This window comes from Sander vitreus, chromosome 11 (genome assembly GCF_031162955.1).
Source record: "Sander vitreus isolate 19-12246 chromosome 11, sanVit1, whole genome shotgun sequence".
NCBI classification, from domain to species: Eukaryota; Metazoa; Chordata; class Actinopteri; order Perciformes; family Percidae; genus Sander; species Sander vitreus.
In genome coordinates, this window is record NC_135865.1 from 11,849,411 (window position 1) to 11,864,967 (window position 15,557).

The following is a 15,557-nucleotide window of genomic DNA, read 5'->3' on the forward strand; positions in this document are numbered from 1 at the left end:
GAAGTGCTGAGGCTGAAGACATCTTGACCTGTGCAGAGACAATGATAGTGCCCAGAGACCTGGTGCAGTTTCACTAGTGTCATGGTGGTGAACTAGTGCTGTGTACCACTTGGTGCCGGGTGTTGAGGCTTTGGAGAATTATAGGATAGGAGTTAAAACGCTATTTCAGATAAAGTAGCAAACGTACAGGAAAAAATAAGTCCATTTGAATATGAGGTTGAATTTAAATGAATCCAAATCTTCAGTCATCCCTAAGAACTTGATTTAACTTTCCTGCAATTACTAATCCTCCCCTCACACTAAAATCAGACTAGATAAGAACGTCTTTGATGGAAAAGGTAAAAAGAATTAACTATCTCTGGATGAAAGTATCCCACTGCTTTGCTTAGTAAAAGGAACCACTGGAAACCAGCGCTTTGTTGGATTTTTCTTATTATTCATGGGGAGGGGGAATTGTTTTCTTTATGTAGCCTGCCATTCACTCCTCTCACGCATGCTCACTCATTATTTCCTTGGGATTTATCTTGCTGCTCCTCGGTTAGAAATCTCCCTGTAGAGTCTAAGCGCCAAAGACTTTTTTGCCAAGACTTAATATTCACATAATCTGTTATAACAAACTTGTTTCTTTACTTTATTCATTTGACTCTCCTCATTGAACTGCTGTCAGTCCGAATGCAAAACAACAGTTTGATTGCATTTAAACAAACTTCACAGATTTAGTTTTCCAATGCTGTAGAAAATCAGATGTAATTCTGTGAAAGTATCTCTTCAAGTGCTTTCCCCCTCACTTTTCGTCAATGATTTAGTCTCGGGTCAATGTTTTCCACTTCAGCAGAGAAAGGTGCATACATTTCTCCTCTCCACGTTTCAGTTCTATTTACTGCTGCATCTCATGGGGCCATTAATGTGCCAGCCTCAGGTTCAACCTGAGTGGGTTTTATGGATGGTTCTAGAAAGTTAGAGCTATAAAAAGAAGGGACTGCGATGGAGAAGAGGATAGGTGAGCTGAGGACGTTTAGGCACTTCTCAAGTCCGACCTGAGAAGACACAGAATTACAAAATAATGCGAACGCATGGGGTATCGTTGTTGCCTAGTGATTTCTGATGCATGATCATGTAACCACAATGCCTCTGGTTTGATTCCAGACAGCAACCATGCTTCATATCAAATGAAGGCAGAATGTATAATAATAATAATAATAATAATAATAATAATAATAATAATAATAATAATAATAATAATAATAATGCAAAAATAGCATTACGTATGTATGTGTGTGATCTGATTCCTCACACATTCATCATCTCGTATAGAGTCACATTCCCTTCCGGGAAATATACTAAGTTAGCAATGATAAAAACAAGAACTCTCCAGAGTATCTCTTAATTATGGCACAGTAAGTAAAAATTATGTTCTGGCCGTGTGTGTGTGTGTGTGTGTGTGTGTGTGTGTGTGTGTGTGTGTGTGTGTGTGTGTGTGTGTGCTCTGTACTACACTCTTAAGGGACACTCTAAATTTACTCCACAAGTCACGCATCTTTCCACCCTCAAGCTTCACAATGCCACTTTAAGATAACAACTTTAGGGCATTTCAGGGAACACACTCAGTTTATGCCCACAGACTATGTGCGTTTGTGAGGACGTGTGTGTATGTGTGTGGTGCTTATAAGACCTCCTGGCTCTTTTTGTGATGTAGTTATGCTTTCATTACAACGTTTTCACAGGCAAACTGAAAGTTTAGACATGTTTTCTTTTTGGAGCTGCAGTCAGAGTAGAGCTTAACATTTCAGCATTCTTCTGGAATATCTCAACGTGATCAGAAGAGTCACTGAAATACACACCAGGGAGAGATTTTATTTGTGTGTTTTTTTAAAATGTATATCTTAACTGTTTATTCTTCACAGTGATAATCTAAACCATGCATATTTAACATGTTCCTTTTTATTTGGTAAAACAATTATTGCATCCTATGCTCAAAAATTGACTATAATATCTAAATTAACCTAACAACTGTTTTTCTTAATCAATAACATTTGCAGCGTATATTGTGTTTTTGTGACCAAATAATATGTAACTTACAGATTCATTAAAGGTAGTTTACAGCATTTGGTTTGACTTAAGAAGCATTCATTATTGGAAAGAGTCTGATGTTAAAAAAAATATGTGATGATGATAATACATTTTGTGTGTGTGAACGAATTCAAAGCCCAGAACTTCACCAACATTTCCCTGCCTAAAGGTAACATTGGCTTAAACCTTTAAACCATTTCATATGATTAACATGTAAAAATGTAATTAATATTTATTACATTTAATATTGAATACATTTGTCATGCAATTCTTTAGTGATGGAGAAATGAAATCTTCATGCAATTTGTTAACACATCAGGTTTCGAAGTTTCTTCTCTAAATTTCATCCAAATGTGTTGCTATAGTAACCTGATGGGGAACAGTTTTGTTCTAGAAAATAAACAAACTGCCTCAAAAACTGACAGTTTACCTTATGTGACATGATCTATTTATTTAGTATTTCAGTTACATGGTCTTGAATGAGCAACAGGACCCAGATATGAACTATGAAATATATTAAATAAAATATGTATGTAAAAAACTAAACAAAAATAACCATATAACCAGTAAAGCCAATGTCACCGGGACGACTGTGCCTTGCTCCTAGCTGTCAGCGAGGAGACCTCATTCAAACCGATATTTGTTTTGTTGTGGCACAGCTGTATGTTAAGGTAGAGGATAGCAGTGTTGCCTCAACAGAGAGACAAATAGGAAAAGTGGGGATGAGTAGAGAGAGGTGATCTGTCGTTTCATCTCAACCATGGTAACACTTAAAATAACACACACACACACACACACACACACACACACACACACACACACACACACACACACACACACACACGCATCACATCAAATCACACAACTCAATAAAAGTGTCTCTTGGCTGTAAGCTGCGCTTTGTCACTTCCAAACACTTCCATAATTCATGGGCCACTGACAGCAGTATTGAACTGAGGACAAAGATGTCTGCCCTGTAGGCTACACACACACACACACACACACACACACACACACACACACACACACACACACACACACACACACACACACACACACACACACACACAAAGGTGGTTGTAGATTTCCATGAGCTACAAATACAGAGAAGCAGAGAATGTTAGTGGAGACCATAGACTGTTAATAATATACAGTCTATGGTGGAGACCTTTGGAGAGGTGATGAAGCTCTGCTGTGTGTGTGTGTGTGTGTGTGTGTGTGTGTGTGTGTGTGTGTGTGTGTTACACTTCTCATCTTGATAATGACTAATCCCTCATTTGCCCTTCCTTCTCTCTGTCACTTACTGTTGCTTCTGTTTTTGTATCTTTGTCCTGCCCCTTAGCGTGACTAAATAAAGTCCGTTCCCAACACACACACACACACACACACACACACACACACACACACACACACACACACACACACACACACACACACACACACACACACACACACACACACACACACACACACAGGCAGACATGTTTCAACCACAAGGTTGTCACTCCTGCTCCTGGCAACATGTTACCCCCCCCCACATGCCACCTCCCCAAAAAAAGGAGCAGGGACAGAAATACACCCATGTCCCTGTTTTGACGTAATTTGATCCTCCTAGCCAAACTGATTAGGAGTCAAAGGACTTAGTGAAAAGAATTGTTTTGAGGTGCTTTTTGAACATGGGCAGGGATGGGACTGAGCGGACGTGGAGTGGTAGACTATTCCATTCCAGAGCGTGGGAGCATTGGCAGAGAAAGCCCTGTCCCCAAAAGTCCGCAACCTGGTGCGGGCGCTGTCCAGCAGGTCCTTGTCAGAGGACCGCAGGGAACGTGACTGAGTGTAGGGGTGGAGGAGATCTGTGAGGTATTGTGGTGAGAGTCCATGGAGAGATTTATAGGTGAGCAGGAGGATATTATAGGTGATGCGTGACTTGACTGGCAACCAGTGGAGCTGTTGGAGGAATTCCTGAAGTCACCGCTGGTTGCCTGGTAACATCACAATGATGAAAAGAGTAATCCTACCCATTGCTTGTAACCCCAACAACTCCCCCAACTTTTTAGATTCACACCCCACACTAAGGTCCTGATTCCCACCAAAACAAATATTAAACTGCTGTTTATCATTACCCATCACTATGGCCGCGCTTTGGTTCTTGGAGACTACAACATCCACGTCTGCTGTCCCTGCTGTGTTTTCACTTTTTCTAGAAGGAGAAAGTCACTGTAAGGGTCACATACTTGACTTAATGTTTCTGCGTGTCAGATTATGAAGGTGTGATTTTTGAAACCCTTGTCCGACACATTTCAAACTTGTGTTTTTGAGCATGTACTTTTTATTCTGGTGTGTTATCTTCTCAGACAACAGAGCACAATTAAAGGCTAAAGACCAGCAAAGGACCTTGACATCACCCTCAAATGTAATAGACAGTTAACTGTTTACACTGTGTAAAGATGGCAGATGTGATTTGATTGGGTTTAGTGGGTGCCAAGAAGATTACCATAGTGATTTCCATTACAGTCTAAAGATCATCATCCCTCCATGCAAGTAATGTGCACATATTTATTCATTTGTTGACATTTGTTTTCTTCATAATCTTATTGCATATTCAAATGTTCTTGTATTAAAGCGGCGCTATGCAGTTTTGGCCATTTCTTCGCTGTTTTCTTGCGTTTTGCTGGCAGGTTTTTCTATAGAGCTCTCCCTACAACTTCGGAATAGATATTTGGCAGCTCCTATGTTTACTTGAGTCTGACTCCTCGCTCGGTCAGTCTGCCATTTCCTCTTTCTCTGTTCCTCTGACAATGCTTTCCTAGCTTTCTGCTTCTTTCTTTGCCGGCTCAGCCATGACGATAGTGTGAAAAACTCCATCACTACCTTGTTAGCTGGTTCCTGAATGGGCGTATGTGTGTAGTGCCATGAAGCAATTTGTTACATCGCGAGACCTGATATCACGCAATACTTCCTGACGCTGAGGCTGGCGGCTCGCCGGCCGAAAGTTGCAAGGGTGATTTTTCCGCTCACAGGCGCTAGGGGGAAGCGAGATGACCACCATTCAACCCGAAAAAAAGTCATATAACCATTCCAATGACTCGGACGCTGTTCAGTTAAGGTGCATGAAGCTAAAAAAAACTGCAGTTCCCCTTTAATTATTTAGTTTGATTATTATCTTTTGTATTGTTCACTTTGCCTTTTGCCACTTTTATTAATTGCTTGCTTCATTAGCTGCTCCAATACCAAAGGATTTTAACTGTGACAACAAACGGAGTGGATATAGTGTGTTTTTCCTCTTTTTCCTTTCTTCTTATTTTTCCTGAGGTGATTCATTTTCATAATTTTCTATAGTCTGTACAAGAAGTGCACAAACATATTATTTTCATGTAGATGAGCATGACATTCACGTTGCATGCATTCCTGCCATATAGTGTGTGTACCTTGCTATGTATTTTTCTGTCTTAGGCATATTAGGTCTGTACGAGCCTGAGTAATTCCTTCCCTCGCAGCCATTATCAGCTCAGTTCCAGCAGCCATACTGGATACACTGCTCTGTAGAAGAGCTCAGCTCATTTCATCATTCGTTCTGGTTTACCAGGATTAGTCCAGCGTGGATAACTGATCATTTCTAGCATTTTGCACTGTTAAACAGAGTCATTCCCACTTGGTAATTGTCACATTGATTGTCACACGCTTTGTGACGGCTGATGCTTTCCCCCTTTGGTTGTTACCTGTAAATGTTACCCAGGTGATAAAAAATTCTGTTTTGGAGACATGAATAGATATTCTCAGCTCTGTGACCCAATGGCAGAAAAGCCTGATATCATTCTCTGTAACTCTGCACAGTGTTTAAAGTACACATGCATGGGTCAAATACTGAGCCATAATGGTTAAATGGATGCAGTTGCCATAGGTGATTACTCACAGAAGCATCTGGCCTTTTTGAAAGAGCACAGCTTGTTTAAGCCAACCACAGCCGGGCAGATTAACATATTTCCCGTGATTGTTTTTATTAGTGTGTAAATGCCAGGGCAGTCCTCGCCCCTGAGGGAATCACAACAGGCGAAGCACACTACCTGTTTGACGGGCAGAAAGGTGGGGGGAAGCTAAGTCATATTATAATATGTAGGCATAGGTATATCTGTAAGCCTAACTCTACATGCGAAAACACGCACCTTCTCTTCTACATGATATCTCACTACAGAGTGCCACTAATCTGTATTATACTGTCAAGTTAGAACATCCACAAAGGGAAATGACTCTCATTCATTTAATTCCATGGATTATTAGCCGCCTCCACTGTTTATTCAGTGCGTTGGCTTGAGCAGCAGGGATAGGAGTTAGGCTCGGCTCTGCTGCAGAACTCTTTCTCTGTCTTTTTCATACCGTTTTCATGGAGGCAAGGAATAGTTCAGGTTTTTGCAAAATACAGAGCCAGTTTAAACCCAGTGACAACAAAGCTTTCACTAGCTGTGGGCATAAGGAGAGATAGCAGCAAGCAGTATGTCTGACAATGACACAGCAGGGGGACTGACATTGTGGGCTTTTTGCAACTGTTCCTCTGAGAGGGAAAAACCTTTCTTGCATGGAATCCCACAAGCGCCTGTCAAATGAAATGTATTCATATAGCTGATTCTGATGTAAGCTTATATGAAACTCTGAATGTTGCTTCCTATAGCAGCCTGTTTGTCTCCCTCGACATTATAGCTATATTTGGATGTGAATTGTTTTCCCACATATTTTAACCCTACAGTCATCATATTTTACAAATAACATTGGTCAAAAAGATGAAATTTAGGGTCATATGGATGCCAAAGTTATATTCCTCACCGGTTATTGAGGCCAACCATACACCAGCAAAAGAAAAATTACCTTGCACTGCATATTTTTAATGATATAATAATTCTATCTATTCTAACTATACATGTCTTGAACTAGCTAGCTTTGGTAGTAAGTGTTAACTTTGTGAGTTAGTTGAAAATCTCCAGCTGATTCGTTTTAAAACGAAAACTCTGTAAAGCATCCTAAATATGCAGTATAAAGTTGCTAAAGTTACTAAAATAACTGACATACTGTAGCAGCACCCATGCTGACTCCCATGCAGGATACAGTGGATGTACCAGTCCTGAATCGGACATTTTCTAACATAACTGGTAACCTAAAATATAGTATAGCCAGACCTGCTAAAACCTGCAAGCTTACATTAGATCAGACATACAAACAATAACCATATATTCACACTTTTACAATTTTGGGCAAATCGGGCAAAAATGAACGACCAAATCTTTTTGAAAGACTGTTTTTAGTGTCCGCCGGACACGGAATGGCAGCAGCACGCCTTGATGCCCACTAAGACAGAGTTTGACGTGAGCGAGAGGCATGCACACACTAGCACAGTGTGTCCTCATCAGGATGCAGACAAAGGTCGCAGGAAATTCTGTCTCCCTCACCCTCTGTCTGTGCTTTCACGTTCCTGTTCTTATCATCCATTCATCTGCCTTCCTGCAGTTATCCAGAGCAGCAGTTGCATAAAGCTGCATCCCCTCCCCCCTGCCTTGAACACTAAAATGACCTTCACCAGCTCAACATGCCGGGAGATGGGAAACACAGAAGCAGAGTGGAATGGAAAGAAAAAGGACGACAACAAGAGGAGGGAGAAGATGTGGTAAATGAAGAAACAAAGGTAAAGAAGGCAAAGATGATGGAGGTGTATTGAGGAGGAGGAGATGCTGGGTAGCTGGCAGGAGGATGATGAGAGAGAAGAGGGAGACAAATTATATGAGGGCGAGAGTGAAAGGGTACACAAAAACAGGAGATGTAAGGAAAGAGACTCAGTGGATGAAGAATGGAAAAAAGATGAGTGAGATAGCGTGTGGAATGATAGCTCACTTACAGAAATTAATCCACATTCTGCACACTTTCTGGCTTCAATCAGATAGCATCAGCCCAATTTTACCCCCATCAAGCATTTTTAAGGAAAACCCTCCTCTGTCCACATGCCTGTGGATCAACCAGTGATGTAGATGAAGACTGTATCTTCTACAGTATATTCTACCAACAAAGATAATTGAGTCTCTCCTGGAGCGTTGTCTCATGTGGCTGGAATGACTGGAGGGAGATAAACTGTGTCCATGTGTGTTTGACTTTCTTTTTAACCTTGTTTAGCCCTGTTTCACTGCACTGGAGATGAACACACATACGATGAAGAGAGAGAGAGATGGAGAAGAAAGTAAGAAGAGCGTTCTCACATTGCTGCAGGCATTACCGCCTGACTCTCTCTCTCTCTCTCTCTCTCTCTCTCTCTCTCTCTCTCTCTCTCTCTCTCTCTTTCCCTCTCTGACTCATCGCAAAGTCATGAAATACTAAAGCCATTAAAGTAAGATTATTTAAAAAACGATCTCATACATTCAAAAAGAAACCTTGATTTTCAGCTCAAGCTAAAGACCCAACGAGATATAGAGTATCTCTACCCTCTGTTTTTGTCTCTATCTTGCTTTTCCACTCCGTGTATAATCATCATTAGCATTTCAAAAATCATATCTTTATGAGTCATGCATTGCAGGCACTCTGGTGAGTTTGTCAATACTTGGTTATGAAACCGGGGCAACTCAGCCTCCCTATGCAAGACCCGGTTCAGGGTTGTCAGAAGACATTTAGCATCCCACAAATTCACAAAACACTGTCACAGTCGCAGTAAGGAATAAATGTAGCAGGATGTACACAAGGACGTCAAAGATTAGATGAAAATATACTGATCTCTGTGGAAAAATGGGGTCATTGCAGCAAGAGACGTTACCAGGATTCAGCACAAAATAAAGACAATAAGAACATAACAGATGAAGAGGATTTAAAGGTATAATGTTGACATGTCAAGAACCAACAGGTAGGAATTAAAATGGTGAACAAGAATAAATAATAAGAAACAAATGCAAAATATGTTTAATATAAAAACAAATGTGTTAAATGAGAGAGAACATAAACTTAATTTGACTTTAAAAAAAAAAAAAGATTATAAATTCAGGTCCGGTTAACTATAAACTGCATCTGATAAAAAAACAATATATATTATTACGATCTTATTGTGATCTTATTTAAACTGAAAAATTGTGTATAATTGTATATAATTTACACATTATATACGTTTGTTGTTGTTTTTTACAATGTTATATTGTCAGTTTGTGGAATTTTTTTTTTACTTAAACACAACTAATGAAAAAAGAATTATTCAACTCCCAACCAACCCCTCAGGTATGTTATTGTATCCTGTGATACAATCACTAAAATCCAACTGATCAGTACCTCTTAATGGGTACCATTAAAGTAAATAATTCACAGGATCACTGAAATGCATTCCTCTGGACTGATTTCAATGTTACCACTAACAGAAACACACAATGTGCAATGTCTGAGTTTGTTCCACCCTGTCTCCTAAAAATTACGTCCCCATACCTGAAACTGCATTCTCAATTATGTTTTGAGGGAAACATATTTTGTCCCGGATGAGGTTTGCCTTTGATGTATCCCAAATACGTTTCTAATCAAAGTCCGTGGAAGTCCGCATAAAGAGGAGGTCAAGGTGGATGGATGGGTCAAACAACCTTTCACCCAGAAGACCGCTGTTTGTGTATGTGTGAAACCAAAAGTCAACGTTGACTTGTTTACGTAACATACTTAACCTACGTCACATATGCAACATACTTAACTTACATACGTACCTTATATTACTTAACAAACATACTTATTTTAACCCGAAGCATCGTCAAAACATTACTAAGAAGTTTTGTTTCAATTCACGTGCAACGGTCGCTGTTTCCTCAAAACATGGTTGAGAATGCAGTTTCATTGTATGGGAATGTAATTTTTTTAGGAGACATGGTTGCATCGTTAACGTATACTCTGAAGCAGTGATGAATGATAAGATTCTCTGGCTCTAATGTTATGTCTGAAATATGGATGCTACATTAGCCAGAGCCACAGATCTGTGCACACTGACATGATAAGACATCTCACTATCTATCTACTTGTTGTCTTGAAATGAAAAGGTAATAATCCTGTAGTTTAAAAGAAAGAGAAGAAAAATGTATAGGCTTTTGTTTTCTGGAGATAATTAACAAGATTTCAAGATACTGGGATTAAAAAAATATCTGCAACCATGGACCTTCTTGGCTTCCATACAATGGGTTATTTGTATAATAAACTTATTTTTTTGATAATTGTAACTGGAAAAAAATCAACAATATGGACTATATATTTTATTGTGTGTTGTATTATGTAACATGTGACTTTGCATTTGTTTAGATACACCTTTAATTCATGTGTTTAATGTGTTACATTATTTAGAAATGTAGTTGATCGTTACGTTTTTTTATTCTCACAATTAATGTATTAGTTTGTCTGTTTTCGCTCCGGTCTGAACTCACACGATTTAGTTTTTTGGGATTTCTGTTTGCTGTATTTTCCCCCCTTGCTGCCTTCCCCTCCTTTGCCCAACACACCTGCTCTGAATCAGCCTTGTTAGTCCTTCCCTGCTCCCAGACTTTTTATCTCCAGCCAATCAGCTCTCTGCCTGTTCTCCTGCCTAATCACCTAATTCCCCTCTGCATCTCTGCCCATCTCCTGCACTTCCTCGTCAGATTAGTTTGTATTTAAGTCCTGGTTTTCAGTTTAGTCTTTGTTGGAGCCTTTATTCTTGTAACGTATGATCAGTTTTTCCTTGTCTGCACAAACTTTGAAAAAAAAAGTGATTTAGTCAAGTTCCTTTTGCCTGCAGTCTCCTGCGTTTCTGCACCTGCTCCACTCTTCATGACAATTTAGTAGAACTCAACTGAATCTGGGAAGCTGGCAACAATGTGCCACCGAGGATTATACTGCTCTAAATCCACCTGCATTAATGATCTGATTAATTGCAGACATTCAAGAGATTAAATTCCCAGTAAATAGTCACTCGGAAGCACACAGAGTTCAACACTAACCCAGCAAAACCAACCTTGTAGAGAGCGTGTTGTACGTCACTATACTCCACAATGACAGAGTGCATTGCATACTGCATGTAAACACACACAAGAGGGTGAAGGTGAAAAATACTTATAGTATATATAGTATAGTATATTTTTCTCCCACATCTGTCTTTTGTGAAAATCTTTTCATCCCTGACATTTGAAAACTCCCAAAAAAAGAACATGGTGGGAGGCAGTGCGGCTCATCATTGCAGCACCCTCAAGAAAACACACAAAAAAAGATCTGTCATTGCTGGTAACCATGAGAGGCGGAGAGGAAACAATGAGACAGATAGCGACTGCATCAGCACAGTGAAAGGAAATTGCTTTTTTTCATAATGCAGTGAGGAGTGGCCTTTGTGAGAAGGACATGTACTTGTTGAGCATGATCTAGATGCTTTCTGCTTCTTTGCATTTCTATTTTTTTAGTATGCTGGTATGCTCCTCCTATTCAATCATGGCTAGAGGATGTGATGTGACATTGGTGAATTTCCAGTGCACTTGATGTGGAGTTTGATTGCAGGACAACTGTTCTGTTGACATCAAATGTGACATTGATGTCACATTTTGTTGTGCAGAGGTTTCTTTCAATGTTGCAGTGATTACCTCGGTGAAGCCACATTACTGCTGTGGTATTCTGAGCACAGCTGTCAGCTAATGAAAATCATTATGTCGATTGAGTGTTTAATAATTACAACTTGCATTAAATAAATTTTTTTGTATGATGATGGGACCAGTGGTGTAGTCTAATGTATTGTAGTGGTTATACTGTACTGTATATATACTGTATATTGGCATACATATATGGGCCATAATCTGCCTTTGAGGAATGGGGGGCATATCATAGTGGGGGGTCTGGGTGTCCTCCCCCAGGGAAGTTTTGAGCATCAGCAACTTCATTTTCTGCATTTGGATACACTTTAATACCAATTTATGGCGGAAATAACTTCATTTAGCCTATGCTAACCCTTGGGGGACAGGGCCTTCTCCGTTGCGGCCCCCTTACTCTGGAACTCTCTCCCCCAAAACCTCAGACTTTCCACATCACTTGCTCACTTCAAAACTGCACTCACAACCCATCTCTTTAAAGCGGCTCTTAACTTGTAACCAAATTAGCTGTTTTCCATTTGTTTTTGTTCGTTTTTTAATCCTGTTTCTATGCTGTTTTGCAGCACCTTTTAATAGTTATCTCTAGTTGTTATTGTTGTTGTTGTTAATCCTGATCCTGTTACCGATCAGTTATTGTTATTGTGTTTTTTTTCATTGACCTTGTAAAGTGCCTTTGAGTACCTTTTAAAGCGCTATATAAAATAAATGGATTTATTATTAGTAGTATTATTATGCAATTAAACGCACAGATGAAAATTCAAAATATATCAAAAATATAATGGAAAGTACGTTGTTGCGTGTCATTGGGCATTTTTAAGTGGGTATATGGAAATCATTTCTTAGTGGGTATACTGCGTATACCTGCGTATCACGTAGACTACACCACTGGATGGGACTGAAATGTCAAAGAAAGTAACAAATAAAGCAAAGGAAAAATGCTACGTTTTCATCAGTAGATGTTTAGGCTATTAGCCTAGCCTATTACAAAATGTCTGTGAAAAGATGCCTTTACTCTGAAAGAGTGGACACCAATATTGGACTCTATTTTGAAGCATGTATATGTGGTGTCTAACATGATAGGGATAGCCAATGTGTCCAAAAAGAGCAGCAAAATAAAGAAAAGGTTTAATTTAGTGCAGAATGTAGGTCAGAAGGTTAACCAACAACACAGCCTTCTCCTATGGGACAAAGATGTCCCAGGATATCAGTGCTCCAACTCTTTGTTCCTGTACTCATCAGCGCATTCCGTACATCAACAGAGAGGCCAAATAAACCATGACAAATGTGAAGTTAAATTAGTGAGTGCAAACTGGAACAGAACATCAGAAGCTGTTGTTGAGGACATGGTGCAGTTGCAGATGCAAAATATCTTCCATCTGTGTCTGACAGAATAGTCCATAAGTACATAAACATTATTCCAAACATTAGATTCAGACAATTGAAGTGTCTCTAATCAATATTTTTTTTTATATTTAGTATTAATAATAAAGGCTCACAGATTACTGTGTGTAATGTAAAAGGGTTGGCTCATAAGGATGAACCCACAGATAACTATCACCCAACTGTGTAGTCCTCATCAGTTCTGTGGAGCTTTTAAGTGTCTTTCAGCTTACTGTTTTGGTTAACTCTCAATGCTCTCATCTACCTCTTTATCAGCATCAACAGATAGCTGTTTTTAGTGAAAAAACTCTGATGAACACATTGTACGCTACCTGCCCAAAAACCAAAAGCCAGACAGAGTTAGCAAATACCTGGTGAACATAGTGTAGCATTTAGCCGCTAAAGAGACATCATTTTTATCAGGAGTTGGTGCAGACCAAAAACAGAGCTAAAACAACAGTAAATATTGAACTTACAGTCACCAGGTGGCCAGGAACATGACTCTAAATGAATCATGATGTTGCTCCATAACTGCTGTATGTGTAAATGAGAAACTGTTTGCTAACAAGTTAGCCATATCAGCTTCATAGGGCGATAATGTGTCAATGTTAAAGACCATTATTATCAGAAACTATACAATTTATCTAGCAAACAGTTTGGTTTTAAAGTCTCTGACCTGTGTTATGTTAGTATGCTTTGACATGTAAAGCACTTGTCGTTTTCATCACTACACAAGTAGTGCGTGTTTATGTTGGGTTAATAATACTACAGCTAATCCTTGAGTTCTTTGCAGAAATCTGTGTCTCTGTACAATACAAACGGTCTGGTTATGTCCTCCTACACCTGTAATGATGTTTTCTTGGTACAAAATCACAAAGTATATGGAGCAGCAAATCACCCTCCTCCTCATGTACAGTAATAGCTGCAATCACAACGTCTGCCTTGAGGCTTCATCGCAAATGAAAAAAAAGCAATTTACTTTTAACTTACATTTTAAACCTGCAAAATCTCTTATGAAAAGCGCAAATTGCATACGCCAGATTGACTTTTGAATGTTTCAAGAAATAATGTCCTTGTAATTCACCATGACATGTTTTTGATGTTTGGAAGCCTTGAGATATTGAGTTCAATTAGAAATAAATATTCTGTATGTAAGAACAAAGCAAGGAAAGAGGTAAAACTATATTTTTATTTCTTTTCAGACTTGACTTTTTCCTTCTATAGATCATTTGCATAAAATACCAATGATCAAATGAAGGTATTGTATAAAAAAGGAAAACACTTGAATATGTTATCAGTCTGCATGATTACACAAGCCCTGCTGGAAAGCTTTAGCTCTTTTTAGTAAAAGATTGTTGTGTCACTTCTTCTGGTTCTCATTTTCACTGTTGCTTTCAACATCATTCTCTACACCTACATGTGAAACCCATAGCTAAATGTGACACGTGGGGAATGAGGGAATAATGCAAAAAAAATCACTCCTCCTTAGTAGCTAAAATCGATTTGTCTGTTATTTATTCATGTTCTGTGTGGCTGCTTTAATCTTCTTTGCAATATACATTTTAATAAAAAACTTTTTTTATGCTTTGTGCATGAAATGTTTATACTGCTTTTACTTTTTTTATATAGGCTATAGCATTCATCTCTGAAATGCACTGGAGAATTAAGACCAAAGAGGTTTTTTTTGTCTTATATGTTCTATAGGGATATAATATTTCTCATATGTTTAAATAAAAAAATGTCAATGAAGCATGTCGGGGTAAAACACAAAATAAATGAAGGGATGCTTTGAACATCCGCGCTGTGATTATCTGAGGGATGTTTCTTTTTTTAACTATATTTTAAACTGTGTTGGATATAAATAGAAATATAATAGAAATAGAATGAAAACAAATGCTTTGGCTTATTAAACTGACAATCACACATGAATTATGAATGTAAAGTGGCATATTAAGTGTAAAAGCTTCAGGAACTCATCATGAAAACACTTTTTGCCTTGGGTGCAACAGTTGCAGCACATACTGTATCAACCCTAATTATATTGTCCTTAGATTATTGAATTCACTCAGTGGAATATTATTGGACAGCATCACTCAGGCATTATATTTTCTTTCTACTAAAAATAACCCGTCCTCACCCAGAAAAATTAGCATATGGGTCAATTATGCAAGCAAAAACTCTCAATGACCGACAATTAGGTTTCTTGTTAGGCAGCGACCTCACGTGGCCTCTCGTGGCTGTAGTAATTATCGCGAGAGCAAACGAAGAAGTGAGGTGACAAAGTGTAAGACTAGTTTGTGGTGGTGGATGTGTCAGACAAACACAGGACTTTCACATGGGAGACCGGGGTTGGTGTCCCATGTGAAACCAAAATTCATTCATTAAGTGATTTTTAAATTAATCAAGTTTTACCTATGAATTTTACGGACCTTAGTCCGTGACGCAATGACGTCTGTGATGTCCTCATTTTAGTAGTAGTAATTTATAGTGACTCATTTTAAGTGACTTGTCAGG